The sequence below is a fragment of the Lampetra fluviatilis genome, chromosome 36 (assembly GCF_964198595.1).
Source record: "Lampetra fluviatilis chromosome 36, kcLamFluv1.1, whole genome shotgun sequence".
Classification (NCBI taxonomy): Eukaryota; Metazoa; Chordata; class Hyperoartia; order Petromyzontiformes; family Petromyzontidae; genus Lampetra; species Lampetra fluviatilis.
Window position 1 is genome coordinate 7,021,295 of NC_136310.1, and position 19,546 is coordinate 7,040,840.

At 46.0% G+C, this 19,546-nt stretch overlaps 1 protein-coding gene across 6 annotated transcripts in view; it reads right to left on the reverse strand.

Annotated features, from left to right (window-relative positions):
- NPHP4 (nephrocystin 4) overlaps positions 1-19,546 on the reverse strand; it is a 285,849-nt gene that overhangs the window by 154,262 nt on the left and 112,041 nt on the right. The window lies entirely within an intron of this gene.

Below are 19,546 nucleotides of genomic sequence, written 5' to 3' on the forward strand. Positions count from 1 at the left end.
TACGGAGTGACTGGGCCCAATAACAGAAATTTGTAATTTCCGCCGATGCAGAAGAGTTAACACCCAAATCTCAGTTGAGTCTGGAACCATTTACATTTTTGCCATTATCAAAAACAGCAGTGCCGAGATTAGAATTCAGATTTCTCTATGCCTGCTAGTGCTGCCGATGTTTCCACGGTCGGTATAGAACACGACACGCGACACTTTAGGGTTCAGACAATCACAGATCCTGCAGGTGAAGCATTTCAAACTCGCTTCAAAGCAACACTGCTATGTGCGCGTCAAACCACAAGCCCAGCTCACCCGCCGATGAATTAGCACAGAATTCAAGCAAAGGCACACGACTGGGGGAAGGTGTGAAATTTTACGAATGCCCTGAAACACGCCCGCTGCGTCCTGACGGGAAAAGCGGTGTGCCAGCAGGACAAAGATCCCCCGTATAGCCTGAAAAAGCAGTTGGGGCAAGTGCTGGTAAGCGAGCACCTTTGAAGGCCGGCACGGCACACGAAGGGATCGGGTGCTCAGCACCATGCCCGGCCGCCTTTGTCTCCCCAGTGGCAATGTTTACACACTGCACCAGGTACTCATTTGAGGCTGAGTCGGCCTAGGGGAGGGCCAGGATCAGTTCGGATAATTGTCACTGGTGTTGGCTGTGAGCGGTAATAGGTGGGTGGGTTCGTAGTGCAGCGTGCTAACTGCTACACTACCGCTTTCGGCAGGACGCACACACACGCCACACACACAAACACAGGAATCGGATTAACTTCCCCTTTGAAATAATTCTCCCAAAATGCTGCTGCATTTTAATTTGCTCCGGAGTGCCCTGCTGACTCTGGCTGATGATGGTAGACACACGGCTCAGAAATGTTCTGCCACATCCCCAAAAAGACTGTGCATTTACGTGGTCAAAAAGCATATCAAGTGTATGCCGCCCAATTTCACTGCAATGATGCTGCGTCTGGCTCTACATTTATCACCAAGACCATATGAATTAGAAGTTTTATTCTGCGGGACTGTTATCAGCCGAATCAGAATCTTTATTTCGACTGGAAGAATCCGATGAGCCATGCAGCTCTTTGTCACAAATGCCACTCGATCATTCACGGATATATTTTGGGAGATGATGGCGCTTGCGACTGTACTTTGACCTTCCAATTGCCACGACAATTAAAATAGACGCTGAATATTGTCTCAACACTTCACTTTTTTACGGATAAATTTACATTTTACAATGTATTCTTGGATTATGTTAGTTAATCATCATCACCCAATCATCTTAGCTGCTGCCCTTTATATAATATGGCACATTATTAAGTGATTTCACACCTGTAATTATATTCCCAGGCCACCCTTGCCAAAGACGTGTAACTCAATTAACTCAGTTTAACACGTGTGAGCTTTCACGACCAATATTATCCATAAGAGGTTTTTTGGGTTATATCGCGTGAATATGTGTCATTAAACCCGCCACCACCCGACACGGCCAATTAGTATGGTTTGTCACGTAAAACAAAATATGCCGTGTTGGAGAATTGTAAATGTTGTGGGCTTACTCTCCAACACACTGGTGTGCTGTACCAGTAACGAATTGCCACGTTTTGTTTATATGACAAACCTTACTAATTGGCTGGGTCGAGTGGTGGCGAGTTGAACGACACATTAATATTTACGCGATCTATCTGACCAAAAAAAAAACTCCTTATGGATAACTTAATTAACTCTTAGTAAGGTGATTTAAAGGCTTCTAGACATACATCTTCGATTGCTCATCATATTTACTCGTTTGTGTAATTTAGTTTTAAGAAACGTGTTAGTCTCTGCCCAACTTAATTAACACGAGGTGCAATGAGATTTGATTTGCTGGAGCGTATGCAAATACAGTTCTTGCATTTAAAATAAAGTGGATTCATTAATATGAAACAGATTTGGGATTATGTGCCTAATATTAGTGTATTGTAATAACGTCTCCATTTCAAAATCCCTCAAAGCGTGAAATCTCTTTACTGCATTTTTTTTTATTTTGGTCTTAAAAGGATGTTGGTATGGGCACGTTTTAAATTAGAAATTCAAATGTCCGTTACAAACAGAATGTCTGAGAAAATCATCGTGCCGAGAGATACATTTTGTGCTGAACAATGGCATTGTAAATAGAGAAGACATGGAGCTCAGGATTTGAAAAATATTTCGATTAACTTGGAATTTTCAAGCCTGTGAAATACGATTGCAAATTAAATTAATAAAACAAGAAATCCCCTATTGAAATTACGGAAATAACAGTGATGACAATTATAAGAATAATAATAATAAAACCCTATTCTTATATTTTGGTACTGGCAAAGGAGTTCTCATGATGTACATGATGACCCCGAGCCCTCATTACTTGAATAGTGCATTGTCTAGATTTGAAGTTTTCGTGACTGCAGAGATCCATACTCTTTGGTTCTTTCGGTAAAGTCACGTGGGTAGAAAATAAATAAAATCACGACGTTTCGGGCGCAACACAAGCGTCCGTCATCAGGTGGGACAACCACAGCAAGAAACAATTGCTGAAGTGGGCAAAGGGGGCTGCTGCAACAAGAGGCCATATAGGCAAGAGAAGGGGGGGAGGAGCCAGAGAGGAGAGACAGGGAGGGTGGGGGTGTGGGGTAGGGGGGCGGAGGATACAAGACGCAAGCACGGCAGAAAATGCGCCCGAAACGTCGTGATTTAATTTATTTTATACCTACGTGACTTTACCGAAAGAACCAAAGAGTATAGTGCATTGTCTTTGAGCTGTACGCCTTTTGGCGTCCTCTGGTCTAGCACCGTTTGAGACGAGGCTCAAAAGAAAGCTGTCTCTGGTGTGGACCAATCAGTTTCAAGGACAATGCATATATTATCAGAATGTGTTTTTTGTTTGCATTCTGATCACAAGTATTGTGGTTAATGCATACTTGATTCCTTGTAAAAAGGTTTCAGTTTTGTTGCCAGAAAAAAGGGGAGAGACCTATTCTTATATTTTGGTACTGGCAAAGGAGGTATCATGATGAAGTGATGACAATCGTTTATAGGGTTTTTTTTGGTCCAAACAAGCCCCCAAAGCCTTTCAAGACTATTTTGACAAGGATTTCTCTCTCGACTACATATATTCGACTGGTCCCTTGTGTTGATCATGTTGGCTGCAGGGTGTCACAGTGATAACACTCGTGGCACCACCACAAGAAGGGCCTAAATCTTGACTTAAAGCTTTCGTGACTGCAGGAATTCACACTCTTTGGGTCTTTCGGTAAAGTCACGTAGGTAGAAAAAGAATAAAGTAATAAAAATAACAAAAATCACGACGTTTCGATCGCAACACAAGCAATCGTCTTCAGGTGAAAAATGCAGCAGGCGTCACTTTACCGAAAGACCCAAAGAGTAAGAAGGGCCTGGGTTCCATTTACGACTCGGGTGCCTCTCTCTCTCTGTTGCGTCGGTATGTTACTCCCACTTTCCTGCATGGGTTTCCTCCACATTTATCGGTTTCCTCCCATGGATAAAAATAAATGCATCAAGAAAGAATAGAAATGGTATTGGCCAACACATCCCAATGCTGAAAATTTACACCATTGCAACATTTTCCCTAGCAGGGCACTCTTGAAAAAGAGTCATGAGACTCAGTGAGGTGTTGCTTGGTATACGTTTTTTTTAAATAATAATACAATCACAATAGTACATGTGCTAGGAAACTAGAGTGCTTAGATAAATAACATTAACATAACGGTCATGAATCTCCACCACCTCCTCCTAAAACCCAGCAAACTTGATGAATTACCAAAATTCACAGCAAAGATACCATAATACTGGTAGGAACCTCCTGGTTACACCAGCCCACAGGGGATTATTGTGTCCGTCGTGCAGGGAGGGGCTGGGTGGGAAGGGAGGGGCTGGGTTGGGAGGGGCTGGTCACCCCGTGGTGCCCTTATAAAACTCAACGTTTAACCGACTCACGCCGGCTTGTGCCCGCCCTCACAGTTGGCTATATTTGCGGAATACACCACGCCGCCGGTGACCCTGGCCATTGACCGAACAACCCAATGTTCCTATCAGCTCCCTCCGCAGGAATGTGTTTGATTATTTGTATACATTCAAGTGAATGTAGCAGCCACTAGTATTACATATAACATGCTACATATTTGCACGTACGATTTGAGACGTGTATCGTTAGCTTAATGGTGGATATTAATCGATCAATCGTGACATCTCCTGTTAAATGCCACACAGACGGGTAAAACTCATATTTGCTGTGCTCTCTTCTGCGGGCATAACCTTGTTGCTCTGCCCATGAGCTTCCGCAACATTTGACGGCTCCATCTCCCGTGCAATCCGTACAAAACCCACTAACGAGACGCCCAGCTACAGGAGTGAATCTCACCGCAGGTGGCTACTTGTCTGCGCTCGCATTTGGGAAATCGTGCACGCTGCGCAACGCTTGCAAGCGATTGGCCGCGTGTAATTATCAAGAGAGTGCACGAGCCCCTCCTGACAGACACAAGGCCGAGGCCCTAGCATTATAGTTTTGGGAACATGGCAGTAGGGAGTTTAGCACTTACCGCTGCAAGTGAAATGTGTGATCCCGCATCAGTAGGTTCCCACATTTTTCTGCAATTTTTATTTGTATATCCATGATACGTTTTCACAACAGCTGGCGGAAACCATCCAAAGGTAAACATAGCATACACTTTCCACATTGTTTTACCTGATATTGAATTAATAATATATTTGCAAAGCTCATGACAAGCCTTCGTTATCTTTAAGGTGCAACCATTATCATATATCTGCCGTAACCGAACAACCTTTCTTCCAAGGTCATGACCTCGGGGTCATGGGACCGCTAACAAGTTCAAAAATGCAATATATCATGGTTAATTAAAGGAAAAATTGACCCCGTGATTACAAAACCAATTATCGCTAATAAATGTGACAAGTACATAACAATCAGTTAATTATACTCTTTGGTTCTTTCGGTAAAGTAACGTAGGTATAAAATAAAATATACCTACGTGACTTTACCAAAGAAAGAACCAAAGAGTATGGATTCCTGCGGTCACGAAAGCTTCAAATCAATCAGATAATTACCAAGCTGCTAAATTATAATTAATAGTACAAAACATTTACGATTAACGTTGCAACTGGCGCATGCTTTCCAAAATGATTAATAACTCAACCTTCACACCGACGCAGTCCACGCAAGCCTAGTGGCCACATATATTAGCATGCGCGCAATGTAAGTTGTACAATAATGAGCAGTGATTACCGGCACCACGAACACCAGCAACCGTATACTTACACGGCAATGAATAATGAACGCAGGGCTAAGGGTTGGAGCTACACAATTACGCAGCCATTACCTGTGAGGCTCCCACACGCCCGCCAAGCTAACACGTGGCCGCAACAACGTTCGCAGGCAGTTACCTCCCGCCCCCCCCCCCACCAGACCCGAAAAACACGCGCGTGATAATTAGCCAGCAGCCACAACCGCGACGAGTGGCCCTCGCGTTTTACCAATTACGCGGCAAACGCGGGCCCGTTAGCGAGGCATTAGAGGGACGCACCGCTAACCCGCCAATCCGTCGTACGTTGATCTGGCGAGGCTACTTGCCGAGCCGGTGTCCCACCGCCCTACTCGCGTTCGAACCAATGAACCGACGCACCATTTGTTTCCAAGACGCACCGGCGAAGCGTTCACGCGGCCCGATGCCTTACAGCGCTCCGGCTGCCGTGCCGAGCTCAGCCCTGGTGGCGGGCACCCACGCACTTTGGGAGTTAGCGTCGCCTCCCGGCACGGGCTCTGTGCCATTAGAACGCCGCACGGCTTCCAGAGAAATCGTCTCGGAGGAGGCACCAACTTTTGAAAATGTTGGGTCATTGTGGCCACCAGTGTCCGTGGGTGTCCCCTCTAACCAAGATGCCCCTGCGTCACGGTTAGGGTCTTGCGTGCATGGCAGAGGTAGCAAACGGGATTTGATTCCTTACCCGTACCCGTACCCGGCCGCACCAGGGTACGGGTACCCATTCCCTACCCGTACCCTACCCGAAATGAGTGACAAACGGTTACTCACCAGTGACTCACGGCCTACCCGTACCCGTACCCGGCCGCACCAGGGTCGCAAACGGCTACCCGTACCCGTACCCGGCTGGGTACGGGTAGCCGGGTACCCGGTTGCGACCTCTGGTGCATGGGGGGGGGGGGGGGTGGCTGCAGAACGACCTTTCCGTTCTGGCATTCCTGCTGCTCGCTGCCCGCATCTTCGCCATGGTGGAAAGATGTTGTCATCCTCGCCAAGTATGCAGGAGGTCGTGGGTTTGATCCCGCCCCTGATGCCTGTATGTTTGTAGTTTGCGTGTCTCTCTTCCTGTGGTCGCGTGGATTTTTTTTATTCTACGGATCCTCCGGTTTTCCCTCCACACTTACAATCATGCGTTTAGATTATTTGGCTGATATAAATTTCCACATTGTAAGCCACTTGGTCGAGCTAATATTTGTGGCCAGGTCGCTTCTGTAAAAGAGCCATATAGCCACAGTGGGCCTTACCTAGTAAAAAAAATAGCAAAAAAGAAAATTGTATTTACTTACCTTTCCTATGCTTTGCAATCCTATCGTTTTTTTAAATATTCTTTGTTGTTGTAACTTTCTGACCCGCCCCTTCTGGACATCTGTGAAAAAGAGCTCCACAGCTCATCGGATTTCACCAGCATAATTGAAGATTCCAATGAATGCAGCTGCCGTGCAATGCACTGCAACAGGACCACGACAGGAGAGCTGGTGAATGATGCCGAAAATGAGCATCGCCACTGCCAATCGTTATCAGCCGAAGCGTGTGGGAGTAACGTCATCCGACAACATCCACATGCTTGTGCAGAGCTACGAGGCAACTTGGCCGAGGGCCAGAGTATCCCCCGCCACGGACGTTTTAATCCGTGCCAAGCAGTCGGGAGAGGACGGTCAAAAAAAATCATCTATAAATGTAGAAATTGTATGCGAGCATTTATCCGCATTTGACTTAGGTTTCTGGCAAAGGACTGTTCTAAAAAGCGAAGCACGTTTCCTACATGTGCACACGCATGTCTGTATGTTGCACTTATTTTGCACCATACATACTCTATCAGCGGTAGCTGTTACGAACCACATGTCGCATGCACTGAAGTAATTTTTCAATTTCTTTGTGGTGTGCCATGGTTTCAAATTGGTATATTTTGGAACTAAATGCAAGTAAACCTGATGCCAACTGGCTTGTACACCCATAGGGCATGTGACATGCCCAGTATTAGAAGTCACCAGAGGGGTCTGCTTAAGGGTGAACATAATGGCTGTCAGGGCACTTAACGACTGACATGCCAAAAGTGAATAAAGCAGCTTCTTGTGAGCGGCGAGACGGTTATATCTTTGTTACCGACAATGGCACAACACAAAAAAACACACATGTATTTTCACTTTGGAAAAAATATTTGTTACTTGGACCAACGAAGCCGTGTACAGATGCACCGAGTGACTGACAAAGAGTGAACTACTTTGTGCAGAACATGAGAGTGAGAGAGCCATGGTGTTGGCTAAGAAATGGTTAAACTGGTAAGAACCTCCTGGTTACACCAACCCACAGGGGATTATTGTGTCCGTCCGTCCGTCGTGCATCCAAAAATGGGAGGGGTGGGGCTGGGTGGAGAGGGGAGGGTGGGGAGGGGCTGGGTGGGGAGGGTGGGGAGGGGCTGGGTGGGAAGGGGAGGGTGGGGAGGGGCTGGGTGGGGCTGGGAGGGGTGGGGCTGGGAGGGGTGGGGCTGGTCACCCCGTGGTGCCCCTACCAACGTTTAAACTACTCACACCGGCTTGTGCCCGCCCTCACAGTCGGCTATATTTGCGGAATACACCACGCCGCCGTTGACCCTGGCCATTGACCGAGCAACCCAACGTTCCTACCAGCTCCCTCCGCAGGAATGTGTTTGGAAGAAGATCAGGAGCAGCTCTCCGATGTGACTCTCGGGGGCAGTGGTGCAATCTCGACGCTATCTCAATGCGGTGCCATCTCCTGACACGCCGTGTGATCATCATAATAATAATCATTTACATTTATTTGTAAGGCGCCTTCCACTAATGTCTCAAGGCGCGTGTGAGTTTCCAAAATGGGGCCACACGCATTCCTTGACGACGCACCACACAACTCGGACCGACCGCGCCATTGGAACACAACCGGTGGTGAAACAACAACCCCACACACAAAAAGACAAACTGCCCAAGGCATCGCAGCACAATGCACAATTCGCACAATGCCGGACGCGCTCAGCGGAGTTTGACACGATCGCGAAGACGAACGCACAATGGCCTCCCACCCGAGAGCAATGTGCAAGGGCCCTCATCAGGGCCCACGTGTACCCAAAGGCCAGCCTTTATTGCCGAATGTTTGCGAGTTATAAAATTGATACGTTGCTGTGCAGGGCGCAGGTGTCCGTTCCCTTGTGGAAACTATATTGTTTAAAAAAGAAAATACAAGATGTGCGTTCCCCCCCTCGCCCCCGCCGCCGCCACTCCCCTCCCCTCTTTGGCTGCATGACCTTCACTATCAACCTGTGGGGAGATTTGTATTTTTCTGTTTTCGAATTGTTTTGGGATTGTTACTGAAGGGCGCCCACTCCCCCCCCCCCTTTGCCGCACACAGCAGCTGCGCTAAGGTAGGTATCATTCTGGCTGCATCGCAGAGCTTTAAACAAACCGGTAAATGTTCTAATAAATGCAATTAAAAGTTAAGAATTGCACTTAACACATCCGACTGAATGTGGCCAGCCTCCAAGAAGCTTTTTACAAGTAATTATACACCTAATAACATGCACTAAAATACAGTAATTTAACATCAAATATTAACAATACGTAATTTATTTATGATGGCACCTTTTTTTAAAACAATGCCTTTTTCTAAAAGTTAAGCCGTACAACGTGCAGGAGATGGTAAAAAGTCATTTTCAAAGCACTTTAACTTGGTTTTTTTTCAGTTAATAGTCCCGATGACAGCTTTCATCGGGAACAATCACTCGGGATGCTCAATAATAAATTGAATGAGAGTGGAGGTGATGGGGGGGTGGGGGGTAGCTTTCATCCAACAAAAATAAATATATATATATCTTCTGCAATAAAAAAAGGGCCTTTCGTTAATCTTCCTTCGAGGCAGACTTGTCGATCAGAGACTTTTGTTAATCATGTGCATTGGCGAGCGATGACGTAGGGAACACGCAAAAAAAAAACCGATTTTGAATGTAAGAGGTTCCTCTGAGCCAGACAGGCACTGCTAAAATGAAACGGCGTAAGGAAGCAGAGTCCCGCCGATGGCGGCAGCGACGAAAGAACGGGGAGGGAGGAAAGGCAACAAAAACAAGAAGAATAATTTATTCGCCTCTTCGGGTCACACCTGTTCGACCAAAAAGTCCGACGTTCCGTCTCGCGTGCCGGGAACTTCTTCAGGGAACTGAAACGAGCAGCTCACTTCCTCCCACGGTATATAAACGGTGTCGCCGGCTGCGGCTGGTTGTTGCCATTTCATGATGGTGTTTGGCTCAGCTCTCTCTAAAGATGAGCTCCAGCACCCGGAGCTCATCACTCGTGCATACGAGGAGGAGACTGGGGAACATGGAAGACAGAGAGAGCTTACGAAACGGAGGGGGTTTCAAACGGTCCAGCCACGCTCGATGAACCCAATTGCTTCTCTCCACGGCGGCAACATCGAGCACGCGGTCTCTCGCCCCTAATGTCGTCCTGTCGCAGCGACGCGGTGGCGGGAAGTCATTCGTGAATCGCTGAAAAATAGCCTTCCAAAAAAGTCAGAGCAGCGCAGAGGAGCGACAAATAAACAACCGATCAGTCACTCGTAAAAAAAAACCGCCGTAGCCAGAGGGCCATGCGCTCGGATCGTTTTGCCCATTCTCCCGCGGTTTCTTTTTCGCTCGGGAGCCCTCCAAGCAGGGTTGGGGGTTGCCGACTCGAGCAGCTGCGCACCGATTTCGGACTGAGTTGACCTCGCAGCTTCGGCTCGTGTGCACTCGTGTGGTACAAAGACAAGGATCCTGCATTACCCCAACAGAGGAGTCGGGCAAAGTGCCCCCGAGCAAATTCATTTCATATGTGCATTTTGGTATCTGCGACATTCTTGCAGCACACAAAGGAGATGTGTTTACGCGTTATAAGTTTTACAGAACATGCCTGTCTTGCGTGTACTGCGGAGACTGGCTTTGGGGGAGGCGGGGCGCAAAGCGATCAAGTGCACTGGTGAGCGCGCACTACGCTACAAACCGGGGTTCGATTCCCCGTCAATGACGACTGAGAGCTCAACCAGTCTTGTGCTCCACCTTCACGAACCGGCACTGACCAGTGGTAGCGGCGACTCTCATTGGAAGTTGCCATCCCAGTTTCCCATTGGAGGGAATGTGCGATCACATGTTTCCAGATTTCAGCAACCACGTGTGTGTTTTTTACGAAATAATTGCCCTACTATTTCCGTCGCATCTTGCGTGGCCTTTCAAAGTGCTGTATCAGTCGTTGCGTTGTATTCCTTCAGGAGATGCCCTGTTGAAGCCATAACTTTTGGAGTCCAGCTCCTGCAACCTTGACCACATCATGGTCACTCTGCCTCCCTTGCTAGAGCGATTTGAAGAAACCTTGCTTAGCCTTGTCAACCAAGACCAACTCAACATGATAAGAATGGGCACTCGTCGGAATACACCCTTTATAAACTAAACGAAGTAACTTTCATTTTACCAGGTAAGGCCCACTGAGCTGTATAGCTCTTGTTGAGATGCGACCTGGCCATAAATGATAGCTTAGCAAAGTGGCTTATCACGTGGAAACTTATCGCAGCCAAATACTCTAAATGCATGTTTCTAAATGTGGAGGGAAAAACTGGAGGACCCAGAGAAAAATCCACACGACAAACATGCAAACTCCTCACATACAGGCATCAGGGGTTGGGATCGAACCCATGACCTCCGGTATACCATGCGAGGCAGGTGACGTCTCACCACTGTGGCGCCCGTATTGTCAAATAACCCCATCTCGTGACCGACATGGCTTGAGAAAACCATCATCCAGCAGTGGATTGACAATTCGCTCCATATTCTTCTTCTCAGTATTAATTTAATACACGTACAGATTTGTGTAAACGAAAAGCCAGCCGTAGGACTGCCAGCCAAAGTGGGACTTGAACAAATGTATTGAAAGATCCCCAATGCCACGTTGTTTCCAGGATATGTCATCAATCATAATTCACAAGTAAGCTTGCTTGCAATGCAACACGAGGCATTGTTTGTGATGGTGATGTTGATAGAATTCTTACAATAATTATCCAACAACATAACATTGTCTTCACCATCCCAAGGCCACCTTTGCTGCCACCTCTCATGACCCAGCGATGAAATAATAACACACCTAGCAGCGGCCACACGAGCCGATTGCATCGCTCCATCTCCTCCTTGGACGTACGCTCTCGCCGTCCCGACTACATCCATGATTACGTTGCCACGTTACCTATATTCATCTGTGCGGGGGTACAGTTTGCAATCAGTATAAATTATGAATATTCTTTCTCCGCACAAAGGTGCCTTAATGAGGACGTGATTAGCTAGGCCATGGGGGTATGGGTGGGAGTGCTGGCCACAGAGCTGCCCATCTGTTGAGGTCGTTACCAGCGCTGCCGCGGCTGCTGCAGCCTCCATTCTCTCACCGACCCCCTCCCTCTTACCACCGCTCATTTTGTTCCATCCCCGTGCATTCCCACGCGAGCGGGCAGCGCGGACGAACAGGGGCCGCGCGCATTAATTCGAAAAGTGCACGCCAAGCTCATACGCTCATTTATTCATTCGCTTGCTCGTCACCGGGTAGTGGTTGTTGTGGACGGCCCCGGGGCCTAGTGGTTTGAGCCTCCGAAACTCGGTCGGGGGTTGGCTCAGCCTATTAAACCTCCAGGGTCAGCGATGACCAATACGTGGGAAGTCGACAGGATGAAACTCGGTGCACAGTTATCTCATTGTGCCGCCGCTGCTTTCTACAACATGGCCACCATTTTCCAGTCGCTTCGAGTCGGTGATCTTAAAGCAAGGCTGTGTGCATTTTACTCCACGTGTAATTCTAACTGCACGTACAATGCACGCAGCCTTGTCTATACAATGTAAGGAATGATGATGACGATGGGAGGACCGATTCTTTGGTCACAATCGAGCCTTTTGTCGTCTTATTTTGTTTGCAGCCTGCACTCAACTCTTCCTGTCCGACGACCTTCTCGTCGTTTAGAAAAAAAAACGTGAACATTTGATTAAAGTCAACGACGATAATCCTTGCAAAAAAAATTGCATTACGGTGGCTATAGCTAACGCTGCACCCGTCCGCACGCGATGCAGAGATGAAAGTGAGGTATCATGGGTAGGACGGCGGGGTTCGTCAGGTGGCAGGGCAAATCCCAAAGGGACCGTCTCTCACACAGCCTTCTCTGCGCACGTTCATGACCCGTGCCGGGAATTTATAATGCTACAAGATGCAAAGTCGAGTCCCGTGGACGGTGGGCCGTTGATGGAGCAAACAATCGGAATGAAGTCAACGACGATCCACTTTGTAAAAATAAAACTATCGCTATGACGATGTCGATTTTTCAGGGTGGAGATGGACGCCACCCGGGTACATTTTTCGAGCATTGCGATGCGCTCACTTTATTGCCGTCTGGACATGTGTAATAACGAACCTGTGATGGTAACCTGGCGGGGGGGGTGGAGGGGGTATTGTATCATGGCAGGGAGTGGCTTCGGAAGATGGCACCACATAACTAATTGCGGGGTTCTAGTAAAAAAAATAAGCGTCTTGTTTTATTTACCCAATATTAGCCAGGTTGTTGTAAATGCTTCGAAAATAGTACATTTCAATGGGCATTGTAATATTGGCATCGTAGAATTGTTGTTTACAAAGCGTAAACCTGGAGGTACATTTTTAAGAAATGTTCTCGGCTGAATGTGGGGAACACCCAAATACCGTATTTGATAATGTTTTCCTGAAATAATTTGTGACTGGCCTATCAATCTTACTGAAATAAAGTCAACTGTTTTATTTACCAGGTAAAGCCCACTGAGCTCATAACTCTTTTTCAGAGGTGACTCGGCCACACATCAAAGTTGCTCGTCACATGTGGGAATGTTTAGAAGCCAAAGCATCTAAATGTGGAGGGTAATACCGGAGGACTGAGAGAAAAATACAAGCGACCACAAGTTATTTTTATTATTTTATTACTTCCCTTCTACGTGACTTTACCGAAAGAACCAAGAAGATAGAGAGAACACGCGAAACTCCATATATACAGGCGTTCAGAGTCTGGATCGAACCCACGCGCTCCTGCGTACCGGGCGAGGGTGATAACCATCTCAAAACATGTGAGACCCAAAGGTCTGCCTGGATTCAAACTCAGGATCTCTCAGCAGTGGCTCAGCGCTCCGACATGCCCATCAAGAGCCCCTCGAGCCAACTCTCTTCATTTATCGAGGGGGGACAAGAAAAAAAACAAGCGCCGCGCCAATTTTCTCTCTGCCCAAGCGCTTCTCAAATGGCAGACGCAAACACAAGCCCGGACATTTATCCCAAAAGCCGCCTGCCACAATTACCCTCGGTGAGGGATCAAAGCGCGGCACATGGGCGGCTCTCCCGTGAAGCCGAAACCCAACGGCGGGAACGCGACGAAAGGATGACACGGACCAGTCTTCGGTGCCGGGATTCTGGATCGTAATGGGTGACAACAAAAAGCTCCCTCTCGACAAAAAAAAAAATTTCATATTGCGACGGCAGATTTATTTGTTTTGTTGATGGACGCTATCAGTCTGGCACCACCAGAACATTGGCCCTGGCATATCTTTGCAAGCAGCCTCAGGAGGGGGCCCATGGCAATTATGAGCCGTGGTAAAAATGGAAAAAATTGCGGCTTGCCGTGGCGTCGGCAGATTGCATGGCAATAACCACGGTGCTTCCTCCTCACAAATTAGTTTTCCGCTTTGTTCTTCCATTCCTTTTCGGCTTTGTGTCACGGCAAGTTTCCTTCCCTCAAAAGAAAATATTTTTTTTACATTAAATAGTTTTATTGACTGTTTGTATTTTCGTGTTTTTGAATGCATTTCAGTTATAGTTTTTGCTGGGGTAATGCTTCATATATTTTGTAAGTTATGAACATAGCCTTCCAAACGTACAGTGAGGGAAAAAAAGTATTTGATCCCCTGCTGATTTTGTAACAACAACAAAATCCAGAAAAAAGCATATCAAAAATGTTATAAATTGATTTGCATTTTTTAATGAGGGAAATAAGTATTTGACCCCTCTGCAAAACATGACTTAGTACTTGGTGGCAAAACCCTTGTTGGCAATCACAGAGGTCAGACGTTTCTTGTAGTTGGCCACCAGGTTTGCACACATCTCAGGAGGGATTTTGTCCCACTCCTCTTTGCAGATCTTCTCCAAGTCATTAAGGTTTCGAGGCTGACGTTTGGCAACTCGAACCTTCAGCTCCCTCCACAGATTTTCTATGGGATTAAGGTCTGGAGACTGGCTAGGCCACTCCAGAACCTTAATGTGCTTCTTCTTGAGCCACTCCTTTGTTGCCTTGGCCGTGTGTGTTGGGTCATTGTCATGCTGGAATACCCATCCACGACCCATTTTCAATGCCCTGGCTGAGGGAAGGAGGTTCTCACCCAAGAGTTGACGGTACATGGCCCCGTCCATCGTCCCTTTGATGCGGTGAAGTTGTCCTGTCCCCTTAGCAGAAAAACACCCGCCAAAGCATAATGTTTGACGGTGGGGATGGTGTTCTTGGCGTCATAGGCAGCATTCCTCCTCCTCCAAACACGGCGAGTTGAGTTGATGCCAAAGAGCTCCATTTTGGTCTCATCTGACCACAACACTTTCACCCAGTTGTCCTCTGAATCATTCAGATGTTCATTGGCAAACTTCAGACGGGCATGTATATGTGCTTTCTTGAGCAGGGGGACCTTGCAGGCGCTTCAGGATTTCAGTCCTTCATGGCGTAGTGTGATACCAACTGTTTTCTTGGTGACTATGGTCCCAGCTGCCTTGAGATCATTGTTCTGGGCTGATTCCTCACCGTTTTCATGATCATTGCAACTCCACGAGGTGAGATCTTGCATGGAGCCCCAGGCCGAGGGAGATTGACAGTTCTTTTGTGTTTCTTCCATTTGCGAATAATCGCACCAACTGTTGTCACCTTCTCACCAAGCTGCTTGGTGATGGTCTTGTAGCCCATTCCGGCCTTGTGTAGGTCTACAATCTTGTCCCTGACATCCTTGGAGAACTCTTTGGTCTTGGCCATGGTGGAGAGTTTGGAATGTGATTGATTGATTGCTTCTGTGAACAGGTGTCTTTTATACAGGTAACAAGCTGAGATTAGGAGCACTCCCTTTAAGAGTGTGCTCCTAATCTCAGCTCGTTACCTGTATAAAAGACACCTGGGAGCCAAAAATCTTTCTGATTGAGAGGGGGTCAAATACTTATTCCCCTCATTAAAATGCAAATCAATTTACAACATTTTTGACATGCGTTTTTCTGGATTTTTTTATTGTTATTCTGTCTCTCACTGTTCAAATAAACCTACCATAAAAATTATAGACAGATGATTTCTTTGTCAGTGGGCAAACGTACAAAATCAGCAGGGGATCAAATACTTTTTTCCCTCACTGTACTTTCAAACAATTAATTGCAGTATCCAGTTTTGTAACGTGCCCTTTTCTTAGAAACAAATCAACCGCCTGAGTCACGCATTACAACGGTTACGTAACTACATTTTAAATGAGGGGAATTACTTTCAGGTCGGGGAGCCGAACGAGCGCTCTCATCGCACAACTCCCACGCGAACAAGTCGTCAGCGGGAATAATGGAAAAGCTCATGAACAAACGTTAACTCACTTGCTTCTCGTTTTTCACTGTTACACGTGACAGCCTAGGTTTAATGTTTGTATGTTGAACTTCTTTCGCACCGTACGTAGCCAACTGTGCTAATCGGAGGTGCGGGAGAAGGACAAAAAACGAAACAGAAAAAGCAGTTATAAAGAAATGAGTTTTCAATCTAGATGATTTAGAAGTGCATAGCTCCAGTGGCTTCCTATTATCCGAAGGAAGAGCGTTCCAAATGGTCGCAGAAGCACATTTGAAAGCGCGTGATGCGGTGACTGCGGATGACCGGAGTTTGAGACAAATGAAGTAAAAAAAATAATCACACACCGACACACAGACACCAACCTGTAAAAAAGACACGAACACATGTACCGTATCTATCCATGCACACATACACACACACATAAAGGAGAAAAATACCATCTCCTATTTGGCTGACCACCTTTGTTCTCACAATGCTGATGTTGAACTTTTTTTTGTATGTTGAACTTTTTTTTGTATGTTGAACTTTTTTTTGTATGTTGAACTTTTTTTGCACCATACGTAGCCAACCGTGCTAATCAGAGGTGCGGGGGAAGGACATATTCGAGGAAAGGCCATGCCAAGTTCAGTTAACACTTCCCACTCTATGTGCATGTCCAGGAATTACACCCAGATTGTCAAAGCAGGCCAACCACTACCCCACTTTTTCTTCTTGGTTCTTTCGGTAAAGTCACGTAGAAGGGAAATAATAAAATAATAAAAATAAAACATAATAAAATACAATTCTCACGACGTTTCGGCCACAACGCAAGCAGCCGTCCTCAGGTGAAGAACAGGTCTGTCGGAAAGACAGCGTCCCTTCTACGTGACTTTACCGAAAGAACCCAGGAGATGAATCCCTGCAGTCACGAAAGATTTAAATCGAAATTTACCCTACCCCACTGTTTCTACTCTGGGCTGTATAATCAAAAAGTCAGGCTCACCCATTCTCAAATAAACTTTGGGCTGTCCTCAGCCCATGTTGGTGGCCAGTCGCGGAAAAACCATATTCCTGTGACAGGGACCAGTCTCTGGTCCCTGTCACAGGAATATTGCACGGTTCCCCAGGAGGTTGTTCATTCTACAGACCTCGGCAGTGATGATGATTATATGAATCAGACCAAGGGCTTTAGGTCACAGCTGCGTTGAGAATCCAAGGGGGACAAGTAAAGAATGAAAAACATAGTAAGTCGCTAAAGGGATTTTACTTAAATATCGTTTCTAAATGCAGAGCGATATGGTGAGAGTAGCCACTGGGCACAGGGAAACAAACGTGAAACCTCATCCTGCCAGCAGTACAATTGGGCAACATCCAATGCACGAAATGCATTTAATACTGCAGCATACAGACTGCGTGCATTGGAATGCAGTGGCTTGCACAACAATACGAGTGCACACTAGCTGAAATAAATTACACGTCGAAACTCCAATTATAACATCGAGGATGAGTTTGCGTATTTTTCTAACAATGCTTGAAAATTTAACACGTAGGCTTTCGCGACCAATATTATTCATAATATAAGTTTTTGGGTCAGATCGCGTTATTTATAAATGTGTTGTAACCCTCCACTACCCGACACGGCCAAACAGTAAAAAATGTGTCCCGTTTTTCAAAGGACAGTGATTGATTGAATTGAATTAAATGATGACATCACCCTGATGCTGCTCTATTTAAGACCGGAAGCAACAGGACAGCTTCACCATTCTTGCCCGATGAAGCTGATTGTAATTATCAGCGAAACGTCGTACTCAAATTAAAAAATGCTGTTGATTCTCTCTTCAACACACCGGTGAGCTAAAGAAGTGAATTATTTTGTCCTTTGAAAAACGTGACACATTTTTTACTGTTTGGCCGTGTCGGGTGGTGGAGGGTTACGACGCATTTATAAATAACGCGATCTCACCCAAAAACCTATATTATGAATATGCTTGAAAAGTCGATGCGTACCCATGAACTCAAGGGAGCGTGTTAGATGACGTTCATGTCCTTTGGCAGCTCTGAGCCAGGAGTAGATATTGTACGTTAATTTATCTGACAGGGAGCAGACCTCTCTGCAAGAAGAACGCAGTTGAAACGTTAAATAAAACTCCGATCGTCTGATGTAATGAAGGGAGCGATGTCGGACTAGATTGGCTCCCCAACGGGGATTTTAACTCGAAACTCTCCGAGTGCTCTGCCACAACATGATCTCCATGGGCTCGCTGTCATTGACGTATCGTACACTTATTCGGCAAGGAAGTAAGTGTTGGGAGGGATACAACTGGAAAAACACCACAAGGCAGCATTATATCAAGGGAGATTAATAAACGCTGGGCCGGATGTCCTTTGTAAACTTGCTACTTAGCTGAAATCATGTCTGAGTGTGTATACGGACCAGAATTAAATTTATGGAATAAAGAGGCAGGCAAGAGAATGTTGTTGGCAAACTGAACTTAACAATGAAATAAAATAAACTATTGTGGCTGAAAAAGAGCATTTTCACCTACTACGACATAAGCATCATGGACACCGACGCAGAAATTGGAATTCCAAAGCGGAAACGTATACAAAGAGCCACAGAGAGAAGCTTTCTGGGAATTACACCGAGAGACGGAGGGAGAAAAGAACACAAAGAATAAACACAAGTGGGGGACATCGCATTGACTTAAGAGAAGGAAGTGGGCTCAGGCAGTGCACTTGACGAGAAGGGATGGCAGCCGACAGATGAGACCGGTGGTCGCTTCTGCAAAGATCGAGCGATGAGGTTAGCCCATGGAGCAGAGATGAGGTGCATCATGGCTTTCATTCAGCAATGTCTAGAGCGTGGTCGATGCTGCCGATGATGATAATCAAGGGAGAGTGGCCCAGCCTATTACACTAAGGATCTCAAAACCCCATATGTTAGAGATAATTTAGGTGTTATCAAATGACAATTATACACGCATTAATATTATCATTTTTGGGTGAAATTACCTGCATGGTTATTGAATTAAAGTACTTTGGTATATCGTTGCTAATTCGACTTACTGTGGAATATGATTATTATTATGATTATTATTTTATTCTATGCCTACATGACTTTACCGAAAGAACCAAAGAGTATGGATTCCTGCAGTCACGAAAGCTTCAAATCAAGATTGAACCACCTCTACGGGGAGGGATTTCACACTTCTGTTAGAACGTTTAACAGACTGCGAGACAAGAAAGCTAACACGATCGAGTTGCTAACCTTTCTCAAGAGATGCCGCGATAACAAGGTAATACCGATTGCATTTACACTCACATCTGCTGCTGTCACTTCTTCTAACGCTAAATGGATCTTGTTTAAAGCTAGCCTATCGCTAATCTCAGAGAGAATAAGATTGCTCTGATTTGAACTTGATTATTTAGACAAGACTCTCTTACAATCACACTTAAAATTAGCGGATAAAATGTCCACTTCTGATTGGGACCATGTCGATAACATGACAGTCTCTTCTGCTACTTCAATGTCAACCAAATGTAAAGTTAATTTGATCGCTAAATTCAACCTCGTGTAAAAAAAAAAGCCAGAGCCACACGTTGAAAAGTTAGATGTTAACAAGATTGTCATCAATCAGAGTAACATCCCAAATTCCGAA